We start from the raw sequence: 20,814 nt of genomic DNA, 5'->3' as shown, positions 1-20,814 counted from the left end.
TACGGTTCACATCCCAAATATCTCCTTTTACAGTTTAAGTCAGAGCCTGTCAGTAACTTGCTTAAAATTTTTGCGGCATCTTCCTGCTCACTCGCGGTAAAATCCACAGAGCAGGCAGCACTGAGTCCGGCACCCGCCCCCTGCGGCCCCTCCGGCCGCCTCCAGCACACTGGGCCTCTTGTGGCCCAGACTTCCCACATCCTCCCCCAGGTCCTTCCCTTTGCTTAGACGGTAATCCTCCCTCATGCGTACTTTTGTCCTCAGGCCTCTACTTAAATATCAGGACACCAGCCATCCACCCTGCAGAGGTGACACGGCCAGTGGAGAGTAGGCGTGGCATTTTAGATTAAACCTGTGGGAATTAACGTGTATTTTACGTGTAAGATAATTATCTACAAGGGAGAAGGCTGTACATGTGGTTCCAGCACCTGCCTTTATGTTGGTTGAGCTTCTTAAAGGCAAATCCGTGAGGTTGTGGGTAGTGGTCAGTTATCCAAGGTGGGTGATGAAATGCACCTTCTGTGTAAGCTGGGTTCCTGACTCCACGTGAACAGGCCTCTGGAACTTTTGATCTACCATCCTTTTCAAAACTCTTGGGCTAGATGACTGGGACTGTCAGTATCTTTGGACTTTAGGAAGGGTAGCAGTGCACATACCACATATTATGTTATATCCCCGGTAGAGATCCCTGCAGAGAAATAGGTGAATATTAGATTAGGAGTGATAACAAGATCCTTATCAGTTCAGGTGAGACATGCCACCACAAAAGTTTATCACGAATTTGCAAATTCACAAACAGAGGCTCTTGCCTCCCGGGTTCTACGTCTCCCTTGTCTAGACTCCAGCATGGTGCGTGGCGCCTGCTCGTGAAGATTTGTTCAGTAACTGGGGTCCCCTTGCAGCTCCCACGGAGCCATGCCCGTGTCCTCGCTGCCCGCCCCCCCCCCCCCCGCCTCACTCCCGGCGGGTCCGCGCCTGCTCTGCTCGGGGCCCCCTCCCACTCAAGTGCTTTCCCAGGAAGTTCCCCTGTGTGAGCAAGGTTGTTTTCGGGTCCTTTTAATCTCTCTTGTAACTCTTCAGTACATGAACGTAATAGATGTATTTCTGTATCTGTTTTTTATTTCCCTGTTTTGGAGAAATTTTTAAACAAAGATGTGAGGAGATTCCTTTCACATTCCCAGACTTCTCATCATTTAAGTTTTTTATAGAGCAGTGACTGAAAGGTTCAGAATTCCAAGGGTCAGATCGCAGAATGTTTTTCAATAAAATCTCTCCATTTTCTCCTCAAGGGAACAATACCCAGTAATCAGCTGTGCTCTGTGCTTGGCCCCTAGCCTCTGCAGACCAGCCTGGCTGTTGCTTCCCCTTGGGGGCCTCTCTCCTTCCCCCGAGACGTGTATGGATTACCTCACATGGGCCCTGCTGCACCAAGCTCTTGTGCAGTTAACCAATCCCCAGTTCACAGATGAAGGAGTCGTTATACAGCAGGCCCTGCACACGTGCACACACGTGTGCACACACTTGCACATACGTAGGTACATATGCACACACATGCACATCCTAAATGTTTTAACTCCTTGCAAACAGTTTCAGTCTTTTGCGTGCCTATAACACCTGTGCCTCGCCTATGATTATCACTTAGTACTTACTGCCATCTTCTAAATTTCAACTATCCTAAGACACAAATTACTTATGACCTCCTGAGGGTCGGGGAGGGGTGGCTAGGACATCAGGCACTGAACCCTAAGCTCTGGTCCCCCTAACTGTACTCACAGCCCCGTCACACTCCTCTTTACAGCCCAGCTTCAGAAAGTCGGCTGGGTGGTTCCTCAGAGATTCCATGTGAGGCCCCATGTCCTCTCGTGTCCTCCCGACATCTCCGGCACCCCTGCGACTCCACCTCTGTGCCATGCCTGGGTCCGTGGACATGCTCGCTCTTGTGCTCCGTGACCGGAGTGCTCCCGGGCTGCTCCCTCTCCCTGGGAGAGATGGCCCTCCTGCGGGCCCTGCGGTCCCACTGCTGGTGGCCGGCCCTCAGTCTCCTTCCCCTGCCTAGCCTTGCACCCTGGCATCCCCGGGACGCTGGCTTCCTCTGGGCTTGCTAGTCTTTCCTCGGACTCTGCCCTTCCCACGCCTCCTCCGGGGGCTTCCCTGCCCCCCCGCTCCCCGGCCTGCTCTTGAGTCCTGCACGTGGGCGGTCACTGTGCCCCCGGCTCCTGTGCTGCGAGCTGAGGGTGGGAGTTCACAGGTTACAGCCTCAGTGACGTGCAGGTCATGCCTCAGTTTATCTTCTGAGTACTTGCTCTGTGGTTCACAGTGATTTTTCTCAGTTGTTTTTCCGATAGGAAAGTAAATCGTGATGTTCTCGTCTCCATTAATCTTCTTGTTCACTTTTTAATAAATACAACACGGTGGGTGTTCGTATTTGTTTAACCGAAGTGAGCATGTTAGCACTTGCTTCCTGTGGAAGCTTTGTGCATCCCTAGATCTTGAGCAATTGCATTTGAATTAAAACATGCATGTCAGGGATACCTGACACGTGAGCAGTTCCGTGCAGCATCGCTGTGCTCTTCAGGGACAGTTGAGGTGTGTCTGGCTCAATCCTTGTGAGGACGAGGGTGTGGGAAGGGCAGTGCCAGGCTCTTAGGGTCTTGGGTCCCACTGCCTCCAGGTGGGTGACTGACTCAGACTGTCCAGATCCTGCCTTGAAGGGACCTGGGGTCCTTTCTCTGCCACTTCCCATCTTCCCAGCCCTCGGCGTGAGTGATGATGGATACAAAATGATGTCATCATTATCGGGGCCACTTTTTATACAAAATTAAGCTTCTGCTGGCCTTGTGGCATTGAGGCCTGTGGCTGTCTTTCAGATAAACTTCCCGAGCAGACGCACACACCACTGCTTTGTCAGCCATTCATTTACCATTTCTCTGGTTCCAAAGCCTCTTAGAGATTGTTGGTTTTGGTTTCACTTTTATAAACTGTATTTAGTTCTGTTCTTGGTGTAGCTTTGACTTCGTGATCCCCAACTGAACTTCAGTCTCGCATAGTCATATAGTGATTTTTAGTTTCTTTAAAGATGACTGAAGTTTTGAGACCTCGTGTAAGGTGAACAGCCAAAATAGTTTGACTTCAGTCTTCCAAAATAATTTCAATTAACAACTTTAGTATTGTCTTTAGAATTTTCATCTCCAAAATTTCATCCAAAACTGAATTTTACAAATCACGTAGGTAACCGATTGTTTATTGCAGTAGTTAGCAATAAATTTAGTTTCTGATACTGTTTGTGGTGATTTTTTTTTAAAATTCAGTTGATTAATTTCACGATTCAAGAAGAGATATTCGTTAAAGCTTTTTATTTATTTATTTATTTTTTTAGCAGTACGCGGGCCTCTCACCACCGCTGTGGCCTCTCCCGTTGCGGAGCACAGGCTCCGGACGCGCAGGCTCAGCGGCCATGGCTCACGGGCCCAGCCGCTCCGCGGCATGTGGGATCTTCCCGGACCGGGGCACGAACCCATGTCCCCTGCATCGGCAGGCGGACTCCCAACCACTGCGCCACCAGGGAAGCCCCATAGCTATGCTTTTTTTTAACCTGGCAGTTGGATATTTAAATTCTCACCTCTTTATTTGTATATGTGTCAGGAAAGATTATTCTGGTTAGTTCTGAGTCACTTAACTGACTGTGTCGTTATTCTTATCTGCAGTTATTAAGAGCTCTGAGTATTTGCATTTGATAGGTTTTAGCTAAATTGAGAATGGTCTTAGTCTTCATTTATGAATACACATGGAAGTTCATATCTTTAAAACATATTGAATAAGAAAAATAATCTTTCTTAAAATTTTCTCTTAAATATTGGTGTTCTGTCTAAAAGGCATTCAAGTTTACATATATTCCTAAAGATACTTAATAAATGAATTTAAAATTAACCATTTTTGTAAAGGTAAAGTCCTTAACTGATTTTTAACTCAAAAGGCCTTTTTATTAATTGTAGTCATTGACGTTATCGGGAGGAGGGAAGACATTTATGTCATCGGTGATGTGAGTGAGTGGAGTGCCGGGTGTTAGCGTGGTCAGCCGACTACTCGTGTGGGATGCATGGAACCCGGAGCAGAACGATTTCCACATCAATCATATGTCAGATCCAGTATTTGGAATACTGAGACTACTCAAAGTCTGTAAGAAAATATTCCTCTCACGGACAGATAGAGAATTTGCTTTTCATTCACAAATTCAGCCAGTATTATCAAGTCTGTTAACATCCGAGGCGTTGTTCCTGCTTCCAAGGTTAGAAGGTGGTAGAGAAGCTGAGGGTGGTGCTGCGTGTGAGGTGAGATGGTGGCTCTGACCCGGGGGAGTTGGGATGCACCCGTGTCCCCCCTCAAGTCATGTGGCCTGCTCCCAGTGGCACCAAGGAGAGCAGGGCGGGACTCAGGAGGGACCAGCGCTGCTCCCCGCCCTGTGGGGGAGCCCTGGCACCAGCACCCCCAGGGCAGCTCCCGAGACCACGTCATAACCTTGGCGTCTGTACCTGTGGTGCGTGCTTCTGTGTTTGTTATGGGGTGGTTGGCGGTATGTGTGAGGGCAGGTGTTTTGGTGAAAAAGATGACACAGCATGAGGTGGCAAAAACACTAAAATAGATCCGTTGTTCTCTTGTGAGTTTTATATCCATTTATTTTTTTAAATTATATCATCTTGGAGCCCTTGAGGTTTTTTTTTTTATCCTTTAAAGTTAAAATCCAGTGCATTATTGGGGGAGGAGGGAATGTGAAAAATAGCTTCTGTGCTGTTCATTGACCGTCTAATCATCTCATTTTTTTTAAGTTATCATCGTTTCTGCAGTTACCTAAAGAAAATATATTTCCACTGCCATGCGAAGAGTATCTTGATTGGTTATTGTATGTTTTCTTCCCCCCAACACTTTTCTCCTGATACTCTTGTGATTTTAATTGGATCCTTGTATTTCAGTGAGCTAATTGCACTTACCTCTAACTAATCGCACTTAGTTAGCATGAAGAACTCTGAGGTAGTGGCCAGGCTGCCTGCCATTTATCTCATCAAATCAGCACCTCCATTTAAACATTCATCTCAATAGTTGTTAAACTGTAACCACGCATAGGGAAAATCTTTTTCTGAAAGTTCTTGGGGAGTTTACTAAATGCTGGAACAGGGCTGTTGCGATCCTGCTTTCTGGATCCTCCTGATAGATGAGTCATTGTGTCCAGTATCAGGGAGGAGGGGAAAGAAGGGACTCTGGCCCCATCGCTACCTCCGCCTGCACAGAGGGAAAGAAAGAAAAACACCGTCTGAATCTTGGGGCCTGGGGAATCCCGATGAATAACAGTCTTCTTCTCTGTCCAAATTTCGAACCGACTGAAGAATAAGACGCAAGAGTCAGTAGGTGAGAAGGCCGGTGCCGGAGGGTCAGAGTGAGAGCCCAGACCCCTCGCCCAGCCCCTCCGAGAAGCAGACCTTCTGCCTGCTCGCCACCTCCCACAGGCAGGGGTAGCAAAGAAGCAGGGGACAAACCCCCATGCGCTGCTGACCCTGCCAGAGGTGGACGAACGCTGTCCCTCCCTCTGGGAAGCCCCACTCAAACCAGAAGGGCAGGGAGACGCCGTTCTCCTTTAAAGCACCAGACGTGAACTTCCAGCAAGAGGTGGCTGGCTCTGGGTGTGCGGACAAGAGATAGGAGCTGATTTCAGCAAACAAAAAACTTGTTTTGTCCCATTAATAAACAAGGAAGCAGAATTACTTCAGAATCTAAATATTAATTCCTATTGCAAATAAAATACCGCAGCCAGCAGTTCAAGGGTCAGTTACAGAGACGGTCTGTAGAAAAGGAGGGGACTCAAAGACGTCTTTCCCTCTGCAGCCCACAGCCTGCCTCTGGTTTCGGGGGGGGGGGGGCGCAGCCCTCAGGCCCTCGCTCCCTCCCATGCTCCCCTTCAGCCCCACCCCACTGTCTCCAGGCCCCCAGGCCACCTCCCCTCCATGCCTGCAGCCCTTGGTGGTACCCAGCACAGGGAGATCCTTCCCTGACAGACTTGGTCCATCAGTTGGTTGGTGAATGAGAAACACCTCGGCGGAAATTACTCAAGCAAGTAAAATACTAATTTACAGTTTAGTTTTTACCCTGGTAGGTATTTTCAACAGAATGTCGCATTGAATTGTCTCTTAATTCAGCTAATGTTAAAGAAGAGAGCTTTGGTTGAGTACATAAGAAAACGGTTACCAAAAATAACATGTGGACTACCCATTCAGAAATAATTAGAATATTATAAAATTTTATATCTATGTGTAAAATGAAAAAATCCTAACACCAAAGGTCTCTGAATGTCATTTCACCTTTCCAGAATTATTCTGAAGACTGAGGCTTGCAGAATTCTGAGGGCGCCTTTACGAGCATCACATTCTTGGTGCTGTTTGTTGGACACTCTAGAAATCTCTTCTCTTCTCGAATGTGGAACACAGGTGGTAACACCCAGTGACACGGCTGTCCTCTCGTGCCTGTCTTCCACAGGTTTCCTGCGCCCTGGTCATGGGGTACTTTGGCACACTATCGCATCTGCTTCTGATCGAAACAGATGCCAGTCGCGTGAACTCCACCTTTGAAGAGAGACATCCAAGTCAGTAGTCTTTCCCGGTACTGAACTTCTCAGAAGGAGTAGTTTTATCAATTCCTTGGACTGTTTTTCTTAATTTCATTTAAAACATACTGTCAGGTAGATATTAATAAACTTATATTTCATCTATTTATGAGAGAAAAGCAATGTTACATTTTTCAAAGGAGGATGGTCCTAGTCAGTCTTCTTTTTTTAAACACACTTTCATCATTTAACTTCACTTTTTTTCCCAGCCATTTTCTCCTTTTTTATAAGCAGTTTCATGCATCAGTGTCAGTGCTGTGAAACCGTTTATACAATGCTTCGGACATCTGCTTACAGTTTGTCTGCCAAGCATTTTTCAGTAAAGCTAAATGTTGGCTCTGATGGTATTCAGTGTGAAACATATTCACCTTGAGAGGACCTGTGGCCCTACATACGTTCTTCATGGCGTGTTTTACCTGTTGGAGTATTTATTTTATTGTGTCGGAAACTGATAGCTGTTTGGCACCAGGGTAAACTAACGTGCTGTTTTGCAAAGGCCATTGTTTAAACTTATTTTGGACATTCCTAGGCATGTATCACAATAGAGCAGGGAAGCGCAGCTCCTGACCTCGTGGCAGCTTCAGCAGGGCCAGTCTTCTGCCCCCTCCTCCAGATGAAGGATCATTTCATCTACACACAGATCAGATAAGGACTGATTTCTTTAAAAACATAACCTCAGTACCATTATCAGATCTGGAAACAAATAATAATTCATTAATTTTAGCAAATATCCAGTCAGTGTCCAGAATTCTCAGAAGAGCTTTATTTTAGATCGTTTGCTCGGATCAGGATTCTGTCAAGGTCTATGTGTCGCTTTTACTTGCTGTGTCTCTTAAGTTTTTTTCTTTTTTCTTTCTCTAGGGCCCCCTCTTCAGCTTATTTGTTGACTAAATCAGGTGGTTCTTATAGATATTCTCACTTTCTGGATTGTTCTTATTGTTTCCTCATGGTGTCATTTCACATGTTCCTCTGTCCCTTGTGTTTCCTATGAACTTGTGGTTAATAAAGAAGCTTTATCAGTTTCAGGTTCAATTTTGTTTTAATTTGTTTTCTGCCACCAGCAGGTCCATCACGTTTGATTGTCTCCATGTTTGTGATACTAAGATTGAAAACCGGATTCAAGTGTTACCAGCTTGCTCCACCCTTTAAAATTTTGTCATAAACTTGTCATCTAATGGTTTTAGCGCCATGGGTAATTGTTGCCGTGATCTGTTGTTTCCTTAGAGATGGCAAACTAATGATTGGTAGCTGGAGCACAAAATTAAAAAGTAAAAAATTTCATCAACTATTCAGTTACTCTGAAGTACAGTTCATGTAGGGGAGAGGCAGGATAAATGTTTGATTTTTCTCTTTATTTAGAGTTTTCAGAGTAAGTTGGTTCCCTTGTGTTTTTTTTTTATTAAAGGTGATGAACAAGGAGTTTTTTTAATTATCTTCATTAATTCATACCTTGAGCATATTTCATGAGTTTCAGTTCATTGTCATAGTCACTGTTTTTTAATAATCAAGCTGTTCCCTCTCTGGCTGGGAATGCCCCCCACCATGGGCCCCGGGTCTTCCCTGCTTTCTGTGGTCCAGTTGTCCCACCCAGTGTGTGCCTTCTCCTCCCAGACGTGGAACCAGCCATTGGATGGGAATGAAATGATATGAAATACAGAAAAACTTCCTCTCTCTCAACTTTCTTCTGCTCTTTCCACACTATGTCTCTGTCCTTCCTAGGGGCCCCCTGGCTTTTTTGTCATCCCTCTCACTCTCGTTAAGTCGCACCCAAAAGTCCGTTGCTTGTCCATGATTAGACAAGCACCACGTTGCCTGGCGGTCCTGTGTCCTGGCGGCCCTGTGTCCTGGCGGCCCTGTGTCCTGGTGGCCCTGTGTCCTGGTGGCCCCGTGTCCTGGTGGCCCCGTGTCCTGGTGGCCCTGTGTCCCAGTGGTGCCGCCGCTTCCCTTCAGGTCACGCCAGCTGGCCTGTTGCTTAACATCCCATTCCTGCCCATCGGCTCGTGGCGGGCTGTGTCCCCTCTGGCTAGTGAGGCCTTAGGAAGGCTGCGTGGATGTTCTGTAATTACGAGTATATGTCCTATGGACAGTGTTAGGGATTTTTTTCCCTCACTTCACCTGATTTTGTCTAATTATGACCTAAGAATCTTCTTCTAAAACTCGTTTACACACTTCACAACTGTGTGTGCTGTGGGAAACAGCAAAGTAATGGATACTCGTATGTATCCTACCATTTTGGCATTGCTTTCTTCATCCCAGCTGTTTTATTCCCTGTGACCTTGGCTACCTTTGAGGTTAATGCTCACTCTGAACTTACAAGTGTTTGTCTTCAGACAGTTCTGTGTGAGGAGTTTTAAAGGGCGCTGGAGGCTCTGCCTTTGTTCTGGTCTCCGACTCGGGGCACGACCTGAGAGCCAGTGGAGGCCCGGTGCCCTGGCACAGTGAGCTGACAGCTGTGCCGGCCCCTCCGTTTGGCCACAGCCCAGCCAGCAAGCACACGGGCCCCACGCTGGGGACACTGACAGCTCGACCGACAGGGCATGGGGCCGTCATTTTCGTGAGTTTAGCCTAGATGTCGTAGCTTCGTTAGTCTCCACCCTGATTCCTCCTCAGAACCAAAGCCATGGCTCGTATTCCCCTAGTTCTAGTAAAGAAGACGGCTGCAGAACACTGATTAACTTGAATGCCTCTGCTCTCGGCGTTAGCTGCGGGTTTTAGTGGTGTACTGTAGTAGTCTCAGTGTTTGGATAGATGGGGTGCATTGGTAGCATAGTGAACAGACAACTTCAAATTGTTGCTTTAACCTGAAAATGGTGGCAAGTGTTCACTTTCCCAGTTACTTAAAACATTATTTATCACAATGGAAAGCTGAGGTTCATATGATTCCAGATGTTATATTTCGACTTCTTAACAAAAAAGTGCTTTGATATATTAGTCAGTGGTTAACAGAATCTAAGGGATTCCTCCACCAGACAGACCCTCACGGCCTGGCCCAGGCCCTGTGTGCCGGGGAGCGTCACGGCCTGACCGTACCGCGCACCCAGAACCTGCCAGGCTTGCTCTTGTCCAAGAGAGGAGGATGTACACCTTTGGGCTCCGTGAGAAAACTAAACCATAGAGCAGCCTCGGGACGCTTCACTTCCTCTAGCCTGTCCAGCTGGGGCTAGAAATGACGTCCCTGTCTGTGTCTCTCCCAACACCAGGCAAAAACGTCCGTAACCATCTTCCCTTGATAACAAGCAGCAAAGGCCAACCACCGCTAACCACTTGGAGTGCAGCTTAACAACAGCCACTTTGATGGCTGTTATTCTACACATTCCGGTGCGAAACTTGTGAGTGTGTGTTTTTAAAACAATAATGTCTCAAATGTTTCCTGGGAGTCCACAGTAGAAAGGAGACCCACAGGCCTGGAGGGGCTCAGAGACCTGCTTCCCTCCCCTGAAGCCGAGGACGCTTGGTTGACAAAACTGGGACTTGTCTCTCTGTCTCGTTTATCAGTGAGGGGATTAATCGGGCAAACCCCCCATCTCTCCACCGTGTAAACAGGCCAGTGGTGGGACGGTTTGAGGCTAGGTGTTAGGTGACGGGAGCAAGACATCAGCAAAGCAGTTCCTGTCCCTAGGAGCGAATGAAAGGTGATGCGAATAAAATCTTCACATTGTGCAGGAAGTTTACTTGGGATGTGAGTTTTCTTTTGGATCAGTTTACTTCAATTTTCTGTTAATATCTCATACTAATAATCAAACTGTTTGAGTGACAACCAAGGTAGATTCATGAACATGACATATTTGAAAACGCGTTTTTCATTTTTGCAGTTGCTGTCATTTCTGACCGCAGATGGTGTGACGGCCTCTGATTACGGTAGTAAGGACTTCAGGATGACACGTGGAACGCGTGTCGGTCTGAGCAGGTCTGTGTACTGAAGGAGTGTGATGATAGGCCTTAGGAAATCACAAAGACACCTTCAGAGGCTTCAGATGTGACGGAAGTCAAAGGAGTGAACACGCCTGCGCTGCACGCTCGGGTTGTATTAATGAAGGAGAAATTGGTGTATATTCTTGGACTTTTCTCTCTTTTTTTCCTTTGTGCTGTGGCTTTTTCATCTTATGCTAAGGAAAATAGGCGTGGAAACCCTTTCTTTAAACTAGAGCACGTGCTGCTTTGGGATACGTGGGCCACCGTCCAGCAAGACGGCACGTAAACTGCTGTGGACGGCGGGGTGTGTGGTGGCGCTCAGGGCCCTGCTCTCCTCTCGGCACGAGAAGACTGGCGGAGCCGCGGGGGCAACCAAGCCCCTTGGCAGGGACCCAGCCCCACCCCAGGGCGCTGTGGTGGGTGTTTCTGCAGACAGCAGCCTCCACTGCAGCTCTGCCTGAGGTAGCCGAAGGCTGGAAGCGGCTCCAGAGCCCGCCCGCCCGCCAGCCAGTGGGGTGGGTGCATGAGCGTGATGTCCTCGTCCAGTCAAGGTCTGTGTGGCAGGGAGACCCTCCCACACAAAACCAGGCCGTAACCTTGAGGGGAGCCACAAACTGTGCTCCTCCTGTGGAAGTTCATCCCTCTGCCTGTGTGAAAGCCAGCACCTGGCCCAGGGGAGGTGGAGGTCAGGTAGTGGCGAGCTGCCGGGTATGGGCGCGACAGGGGCGGGGCGCAGGAGGGCCTGCTGCATCTCCCTCGGGATGCTGGTTACCTGTGTGTGCGGGGCACGCACAGCATCACGTCGTACACAGGAGTTACATGCTTCCCCACGTGTGAGTTCTACTCACTTTGAGAAGAGGAGAAAACCCCTGTTGGCAAGACTTAAAAACCTCGACGGCAGGACGTCGTGATTAGCAAGTATGGCCACTTGACACCTCTTCCAAACTCACATCTTTGTGCGGCGCTTTGTACTTTCTCAGCTCTGAAAGCCAGCTCAGACTCAGACCTTTAACTCGTTGATTTCAATTCAGAAATGCTTTTTGTGTGGTTAAATGTAAAGCTTAAAAAAATTGACTGATGCACTGTTCATCAGAGTCCCCTTTTCCTCACCAGGAGGGGTGGTCCTGCACTGCCCGCGGAGGACAGGCATGCCATGTGGAGGCCGGGGCCCGAGGGCCGCGTGGTTTCTGCTCTCTCTGCCCTGTGCTGAGGGGGGCCTCTGAGAGCTGAGACGCCTGAGTGACCCACCTCCCCACAACCCCATTGGCCTAAGACAGTATTTTCCCTATTGGGCAGATTTTTTAAACTTGGAGAGTAAGAAAAGTCTGTGGCTTGTTCAGAGCAGTACAGCTGTGTCTTCAGCCCAGTTCTGTCTCCAGAGTCTAACTCTGTCTTCTGACTGGAGAGGTGCGGGGGGTGAGGAAATGGGTCAGACCAGAGGGGCAACAGTACCGTGTAACTTTGTATGTCCTACCGTTTGTAAATAGATTAGAAAGCGCTTTCCGCCTTCCTCTGTCTGAGGTGCGTCTTCCTGTCTCCCGAGCACGGCCCACCCACCCCAGCCTCCCAGGCTCCCCGGCTGCAGAGACCGGCAGAGGCTGGCAGGAGGCCGGGGCATGTCCGGCCTGCCTTTCCCTGGACCAGCAGTGGCTGATTCGGGATCATCTCAAAGCATGGCAGACTCGTGAGATTTATAGTCGTGAATGATGAAGATACTGGGAAGGATAAAGGGTTGCATTCATTTTAGATAAGGAATCTGCACAAACCTGTTACCGGGCCCTAAGCAACGAATTCAGTAGAGTGGTAACAGCAGCTTTGGCAGTGAAGATGGAAGAGCAGCTAAGTAATTGTCAGTAAAATTTTCAAGAGAAAAAATTACGTGGATCTGAGATGTTGGAGTGAAGATTTTGCTCTGGGGTCAGAGAAGCAACATCCTGTCAACGAAGGGAGCCCCCTGTGGCTTTGCAGGCATCCCTGTGGGAGTCTGGGAGCCGGGCTCGCCCAGGGGTGGAAGCTGAAGTCTCCTGACGTCTCCGGCCTCCCGGAGCAGGTGCAGACCAGGCCTGTGGGTCCCTCCCTCACAATTAGGCTTCTCCAAATGCTGACTTAAAAGACCCATTATTGTGTAAATGAAGACTAAAATCCAAGTTAACTCTTGGCTTTCATGTTTTTTTCTGCCTTCCACTTTCTTCCAACTCCACTGTTTTTGACTCCAAGGTCTTTTCTTTGGTTCAATGGCAGAAACTTACCCTAATTGGATTTCACTTCTCACACTGTGGGTGGAGCCCTGTACTGAGACCAGGACTCGGTGCTCTGCTCCACCTTGATGGCTCCAGCGTCAGAGGCGGGGCCGCTCGGGCCGAGCCGCCTGCAGTGGCCACGCGCGTGTCCATCCACGGCCACGGGCTAAGTAGTGGGGCCGCAGTCCTGAACCAAGCTGTCGGGCTCCAGAGCCACGTTCTTCGGCCTGGCTTCTCTCATAAGCATTTATTAAGTTTGATTCCACTGAAGTCATTCTTGGGGGGAAAAAAAATACTCCTAGAGATTTTGAAATTTGAAGCTATCAGTACCACAGACCTTTATGAAGTATTATATACAACTGTAACACCTCACAGTGTGAAACACATTTGCATACGTAGAATGAGTTCTACTTTCTTGTCACTTTCACTTTTCTAACTGAAGTTGCCTTCTAATGAAAACAATTTTTCTCTGCCAAAAGAAGAAATTGAAACAAAGGAATTTGATTTATGTTAAATCAAATTTTTATACCTTTAAGTCTAAAATTCAGTGTATCAGTGTTGAAACTGATATTTCATGCTAAATATATAAAGTGTTCTGTAATATTTTAGGTTAGTATAATTCATAGACTACATAATTCATGTAGTTTTACACATCAGACTTTAACTTTGAAGTGGGAGAGGTTGTGATTCCCTTACCCATATAGGACTCTTCAAAGCTCCTTGTCTCTGAAATTTATGAAGGCTAAACTCTTACGAATATAAATCCTTTTTTACAAATGGAAAAAATAAGCTATGAAATAATTTTACTGTTATTTTCACTGCTGGTGATATTTTGTTTTGTCTTCATAGGGAAAAGTTTTCTTATTCATATTTAAAAGCTAGGAGATAATTAAAGCAAAAAAAAAAGGATTCTGAGAAAGGAAACAGAAAACTGTACAGGCCATGTCATTCGTTCATATACTACACGTGAAGGGTGTCCTTTCCACCCCAGGTATTCATTTAAAAATCCTCTACATTTCAGAAGACATTTATCAATTTAGAAAAGGTCATTAGAAAGCGCGAACTAAAACATAAAGACTTGGACCTAAAATTAGCCCGTCCTCTGTTCCAACAAAAGCTGATTTTGTTGCAGAATGTTCAGGCCTTTTTAATCTGTCCAACAGTATTGATACCGTTCTGGTTGCCTTTTTTTTAATAGGCAGTAATCTCAATAATGTATTTTCACACTGTAATTGAATAGATAATTTACTTGAAAAAAAAATACCCCAAAGTTCTTTCATGTAGTGTTTCAGTTTGACCAAAAAAATAGTACACTGTGGGATATTTATAGTATTTTTCAATCTATTTTTATCTGTAGACTAGGACTGGTAGCTGATTTAGGGCATAAGGGTTAAAAACAGGAAATGTGGTTTATAAAGTAGGTAGTATCTCCAGAGTTTCCAGAGTTAGATTGCTTTTATTACTGACGCGATGCGTTTCAAAACAACATGAGGCAGGGCACCTAGAGACCGGTCTGTGTTTGGAGGATGTGACAGGAAGTGCTTCAGAGGAAAGCTTGTGTTCCTGGTACAGGTCAGGGGTACCGGTGTTTTCTGTACATGCACTGTCTCTCTGTCCAGCTCTTTCTCAGATACTCTTTATACGGTCAGATTGAGTATAAGTCTTGCACAACACAGTAAATTTCCTTTGACCTTTGCATTTCGCTTGAATTTTTCTTCTAGTGTTTTACTGGAAAGTTTTGTCATCATCAGAGTTGAGGAGCATGTATTATGGTTATTATTAATTATAGTAATTAGAGAATCCAAGTTAAGAAAGTAAAAAGGCATGAAGATGCAGGAGTTTAATCTTGAATAGCCTTTTCAATGACAGGTTGACAGAACCAGTCAAAACCCAAAACCTTTGACTCAGCAGTTCCACTTCTACACGGTGTCTTAAGTCAGTTATTCTACGAGAATACAAGGTCTGATATGGTTGTGTCGTTATTTATGACGGTCAATACTGAAAGGCAACAGGACTGTCGAGTAGTAGGAGAGTAAGTTATGAATAAATAAAGTGAAAAATAAAACAAATAAATCAGATAAATAAGAAGATAAATACCTTATGGCAGATCTGTGCTGTAGAATACCAGGCAGCCATTGAAAACTGTAAGGTCGGTGTGTGCACACTGGCATGGAAGAGTGTGTGTGGTACATCATGGAAGGAAGCAAGTAAGTTTCAAGAAAAGAATGTGTACGGTAATCTCATTTTTTAGGGAAAAAATTTATATTCGTTGGAAAACATCTGGAAGAATACACACCAAACTAGGGAGAAGGATAAAGGGAAAGCTTATTGGACTTGTATTTGTTATTAGGAAACTTACGCTTCTGTATCTTAATTCCTTACAATGAGCAATTAATTTTTTCAAATTAAATTAAGAATGTAGGCTTGATAATTCAAAATTGTTCACTGTTCTGTTCTTTTAATGTGGCCATTCTCTAGAGAGGTCTGCCTAGTGGTTTGCCAAACTTATAAGAAGACTCAAATCTGCCTGTGTAACACTTTTTAATTGAATGAGCATTTTCCCATACTTCAAGGAAAACCTGAAGTTTCAGTGAATTAACTGGTTTTCCAGCCAGGGTTTAAATCCACGTCATTCCGTGCCCCCGTGTGCATCACCTGTTACAGGCTGTAGCTGGGACTGGCACATAGGAGCGCTGCTTCCTTTCCACCTGTAGGGGAGCATTTCTCCACAAACAGTGCTGAGGGTTCTCATCAGACAGAAGCCCTCTGTTCTATTGCTGCCAAATAGTTTTGTTTCAGGCACTTGCTTTCTTGGGGGCTATTTCAGAGATGAAGTGAGGCTCTCTCCTGTGGAAGGTGGCCATGTTTTCCAATCTGGGTGTGTCCCCAGTGGTGTGTAAGCCCTGTGGGGGGGGGGGCCTTTGTGTTTTGTGGGTTTGTTCTTGAGGTCACTCCGTGTCCCCAGCACATGGAATAGAGTCTGGCATGTAATATTAATAGGCACTCAATAAAAATTTTACTAGTTATTCCAAAATTAAGTGTCCTCCCTATTTGATTAAAACAAGTAACTGACAAATAGAGTTTTATGAAAAACAAGACCATTGCTGCCAAAGATGTTCTGAGGTCCAGGCCCCCTTACGAGAAGCCCACCCTGCGAGGGGCCCAGAGGCTCTTGCCCAGAAGGTCTGGGCTCTGCCTTCTCTGTGGAGAATTCCCACCTGGGCCACTGGCTGAACTGCTCAGTGACGGCCTGGACTGATGCTACGTGGTTAGGGGCACTGTTTGGTCAAATATCATGACACATTCTAATTTCACGTTCACAGCGTCAAGGAGATAATATTGTAAATACTTAGAAGCTGCTCTCATTCTGTGTCTAAATAACATGGGAAGCTGTGCGGGAGGAACCTTTCTACAAACACTTAACTACTGCATCACAGTAAAGTAGCTCTTGTCCGTTTGCTTTATTCTTCCTGTGCACATGCTCACGTTGCCAGCTAGTCCCGTCAAGTCAGCATTTATGACCCGCTGCTGTTGAAGCCGAAGCTGAAGCCAGCACATTTGCCGAGTGTTCATACGTTCTAATAAGCCAAGCGTCTTCCTAGGTATCTGGCACAGTGAGCGTTTAGTAAGTGTTGAGTGTTGTATTATTTGGAGCAAGCTTTTTGCTTTAGGATGCAGCTAGAAAAATCGTATTTTAAAAACAAATGTATTTAGCCTCAGCTTCTCCCGTTGCGGAGCACAAGCTCTGGACGCGCAGGCTCAGCGGCCATGGCTCACAGGCCCAGCCACTCCGCGGCAATGTGGGATCTTCCCAGATCGGGGCACGAACCTGTGTCCCCTGCATCGGCAGGCTGACTCTCAACCACTGCGCCACCAGGGAAGCCCTACCTTCTTTATTTAAGTTGTATTTTTCAAATGGATCCTGAAAAATTGTTTCAGAAAGACTGTCTTTGTTTTCTTCAAGGCGAGACCAGATGCATTGTCCAGATTCTGCACCGTGTGTTTCAGAAAGAGAAATCAGTGTATATTTTCTAGTGGTCATGGCTTCTAGCTGACTTTTTGTTTATGTCTTAAGAAATGGTACCTGAAATAGGCAGGCTTCTCTGGAGTCCTGACCCCAGGGTGCGTGCGTGCTCTTCAGTGGGGAGGGAGGGTCTCGCCTGTTCGGCTCACGGGGGTGCACCCCACTGGCCGTGCCCAGCAGATGTTTGAAGGAGAAGGGAATAAACACACATCACATTTTCATCACAGATTTGTTAGCAAAGCAGATGTTGTCATTTCTACCTTGTGCAAAGTAGGCAGTTGTCTAGAGGGTGAACTGACTTTATCTTACGGCCGCATCATTTGTATGTAGGTGAGCCAGAGCTTAGACCCTGAGTCTTCTGACTTTACACTGAGTGTCCCTTCTGTCACCTTGATGAACTTGAAAGTCGTCATTAACCATTAATGTTCATAATAGTAAAAGCATACAGATAAATGCAGTGGAGAGAGAGCATGTATCACTGAAGTTCACTAAGGATGGTCCCTTCGTCAGTGTCGTGGAGCCTCTGAAAACTGTAACCAAAATCCTCTCCTGATCCCACTCCGGGCGTCTGACCACAGCCTCTGCGGACGCATCCCCAGCTTCCCCGGCTGCCCCCTGAGGCCTCAGCCATGCGGATGACAAAACGTGCCTGCAGCTCTTCTTGGAGCTTCCCCCAGGCCGGGGGTGCCCTCTGGTGCCTCCACTGTGCCAGGCCTCTTGTGCTGCAGGTTTGAAAGAGTCTACATCCTCCTACAGTTGGATTTGGAGCAACATTTCAAATCAGGAAACTCAACAGGCAGTTAAACGCAAGGAGCAAATCTGCATTCAGGCTTTAGAAACACACCCGAAAGTGTCAGTGTGGTCCCTGCGAGGTTCAGAGCAGGGCCTGGGAAGCAGGGCCACGAGCAGGGTGACTTGGCCTTGTGTCTCTCCTTAGAGGGAGGAATTGAGATTCCAACCTCAGAAGACCTCGGTGGTCTCATCTGTTGCACGCTTGTGACCTTCAGACCTCAGTCCCTGGACACGAGGCGTCTAGGCCCCAGCCCAGTGCCCCTGATGGCCTCCACCTCCCCACCCCCACACACCACCCCTCACCTTTCAGGAACGTCACAGAACAGGGACAGCAAGGAAATGGTTCACAGGTTAGCGTCTGTCGGAGAACAGCGATCGTTTCTACAGCACACAACCCTTCCATGTGGGCACCTGGCATTACTTCTCCCTGCCCCTTGGACACAAATACGAGCACCCAGCACCTTGGGGTGAAACTCGGGAAGTAGCACTTTGGGGATTTACGCACATTCTGCCTGGCGGACCCTGTGCCCAAGCACCTCCGACGTGTGCCCGGCATGTAGTCGAACCAGCAGATTCACGCTGGGCGAATGAATCCATTCCCTTAGCGCTAACCAGTTTCAGCACAACGATTAGCTGTTTGGAGGGAGGCTGTCAATGATTGATTTTTGTGTTTTTAAGTTTTTATTGTTACCATACCAGCACGTGTGTTGCTCCGGAGTTTGTGATCATGTCTCGCGAGCTCCCTGGGGCCGCCTGCTCTTTCAGACCTGCCGCTGCCCCCTGCCCCCTCCTCATGGGACTGTGGGCCCCCTGCCCCCCCTCCTGATGTGACGTGTGATGGTTCAGGAGCAGCTGTATGTCCTCTCATCCCAGGACCACAGCTTTTCCCTTCTCTGTTTCCAACATTACCCCCCCTTTTTTCTTCCTAATTATTTAGTTGCACCGGGTCTTAGTTGCGGCAGGCGGGCTCCTTAGTTGTGGCTTGCAGGTTCCTTAGTTGTGGCATGCATGTGGGATCTAGTTCCCTGACCAGGGATCGAACGTGGGACCCCTGCATTGGGAGCACAGAGTCTTAACCACTGCACCACCAGGGAAGTCCCTCCAGTGTTACTCCTTGAAAGAGTTGTTTGGGAGGAGGGTAATTATTTCGTTCTTTCTATTCATCAAAGGAAAGTCTCCAGGAAAGATAAAGTGTTCTTACTTGTGCAAGGCTGAGGCGCTATGCTCCTCCCAGCGTGTTACCCTGTAGCCACATAAAACGGGAAGCTCGATTGCTTTTTCAAATTTTCTATCAACGCAAACATGGTTGGTCCTGACTCTTAGAAGCACCTGCACTCTTATTCTTACCTCCACAGCTGTGTGTTTGGAGTTGGATTAGTGAGTTAGATTTACCTCTTCCTGGGGGGGCTTAATGGCTGCGCCTAGACCTGTGCTCTTGCCAGGAGCCGCCTTCTCTGGGGCAGCGTGGGCATCGGGCCCAGGGCGAGCGGTCGCCCACACGTGACCTCAGCTTGCTTCGTCCTAAGTCCGATTTTCTGCTTCTCAAGCAGCTCTCTGCCCCACTCGTCTCTGTTCCCTTGAAGAACCTGAGGAGCTCACAGCTGCCCTCATGTTCCAGGCACGTGGCTGGGCCCAACTCCTGGTGCTGGTCCCAGCAGCACTGACAGGACCCCGGTTTCATGGAGACAGAGGCCATGGGAGCCCCTCCTCTGGCTTAGACCCTCACTGGCCCAGTGTCGGGCCGAACTTCTAGTAACTGCATTTTCTCTCTGTACGTGCGTGAGCCCGCCCTCCACACTGTTGCAGTTTAAAGACTCGAGACCTGAGTTCAGTGGTCACGGAGTTGACCCGAGCACAGCGGCTGAGGCCTATGGGCCCCGTGCTTGTGGCCTGCCTCGTGCCCAGCCTGGGGCCCTGGGGGACAGCCCTCCTCTTGCGGGCAGAAAGCTTTCCTGGTCGTCAGCACAAGTCACGTGTTCCGCCTTCGCTGATATGAAGACTTGTTACTCTGCAGCTGTCCTTTCTCTCAGGAAGAATCGACCTGTTTCTGGATTGTGTTTCATTATTCTTCAACCAGTTTTCTCAGTTACTCCGTCAGCAAAATAGAAATAAAAACGCCTGCACCTCCATATCCCCAAGAAGTATTTATGAGGTTGGCTCCTCAGAAGAAGAGCCGTGTGCCTCCTTACACACCAGCGTACATGGCAGAACCAGAAGCTGGCTGTGTATTGAGAGTCTGCAAATGCCGCGTCAACAAGGTGATTGCAGTTCAACTTCCCTGAATAATCAGTAGCTTGGACGACATGAAGGGAGAAGATCCTCCTCAACATCGTCATGATTTTGCGATACAGTAGAATTTTCTGTTTTGTAGAGAAGGAATTGTCAGTTTGTGCAATTAATTCTAGAAGGAATCCTGAGATACTAATTCCACTCCAAGTGAAAGCCATTGTTTTGGAGTTACAATAAAGCAGCATTTTGTTTTTATATTTTTTTTCTTGCAAAATAGCGAAGGAGCTCTTAAGGAGCCCTGTGAACGCCAGGACCCCCTCACTGCAGCCCCACATGGGTGCGTTCTCACACTCTTGTCGATAGAAGGCGAAGCTGGGTCCCTGTCTTCCTGCCACAGGTCACTGCTTGTAGAGAGGAGGCTGGACTGAACCCATGCCCGCTGCCTGCAGACTGCGCTCTGCCCTCTCGTGTGCGCCTGCCCTGGAGGGCAGCCGTGCCATCCTGAAGTTGTGGGTTTGTCCAGTCTCTAACTTGCTTTACAGAACCAGGTTGGAGTGTGTCTTTTTCAGAAGTTTCACCCAGAACTAAATTTTTTAAGATCAAAATAGTCATTCTGCATAATAATTCGACTTTTATTTGGAAGTAAGATGCTATAGTAGATGTTTAGCATATGTTTCATAAACTTTGGTAAATATCCTCCTTCTGTCCTCTGGGTTTTGTCTGGCGGGGGGTGGCGTGTGTGTGTGTGTGCGTGTGTGCGTGTGTGTGTGTGTGTGTACATATGAAGAATATGTGTATGAAGAAACTGAAGGGCAATTTTAAATTTCACTTTTGACAGACTGATCAGCAATTACAGAGAACAGAACAATGACAGAAATGGAAAAACAATGAACGAAAACTCCTAATTAATTTAACCTTTTTTTTAAAATAACTTGACCAAACGTAGCCCTCGGGCCATTTGGCTCTCA

At 47.3% G+C, this 20,814-nt stretch overlaps 1 protein-coding gene across 4 annotated transcripts in view; it reads left to right on the top strand.

Moving 5' to 3' along the window:
- Window positions 1-20,814, top strand: part of EXOC2 (exocyst complex component 2) — a 159,305-nt gene that overhangs the window by 124,651 nt on the left and 13,840 nt on the right. The window lies entirely within an intron of this gene.

The sequence above is a fragment of the Neophocaena asiaeorientalis genome, unplaced genomic scaffold (assembly GCF_003031525.2).
Source record: "Neophocaena asiaeorientalis asiaeorientalis breed wild unplaced genomic scaffold, Neophocaena_asiaeorientalis_V1.1 scaffold8, whole genome shotgun sequence".
NCBI classification, from domain to species: domain Eukaryota; kingdom Metazoa; phylum Chordata; class Mammalia; order Artiodactyla; family Phocoenidae; genus Neophocaena; species Neophocaena asiaeorientalis.
This window is presented reverse-complemented; position numbering and strand designations above follow the sequence as displayed.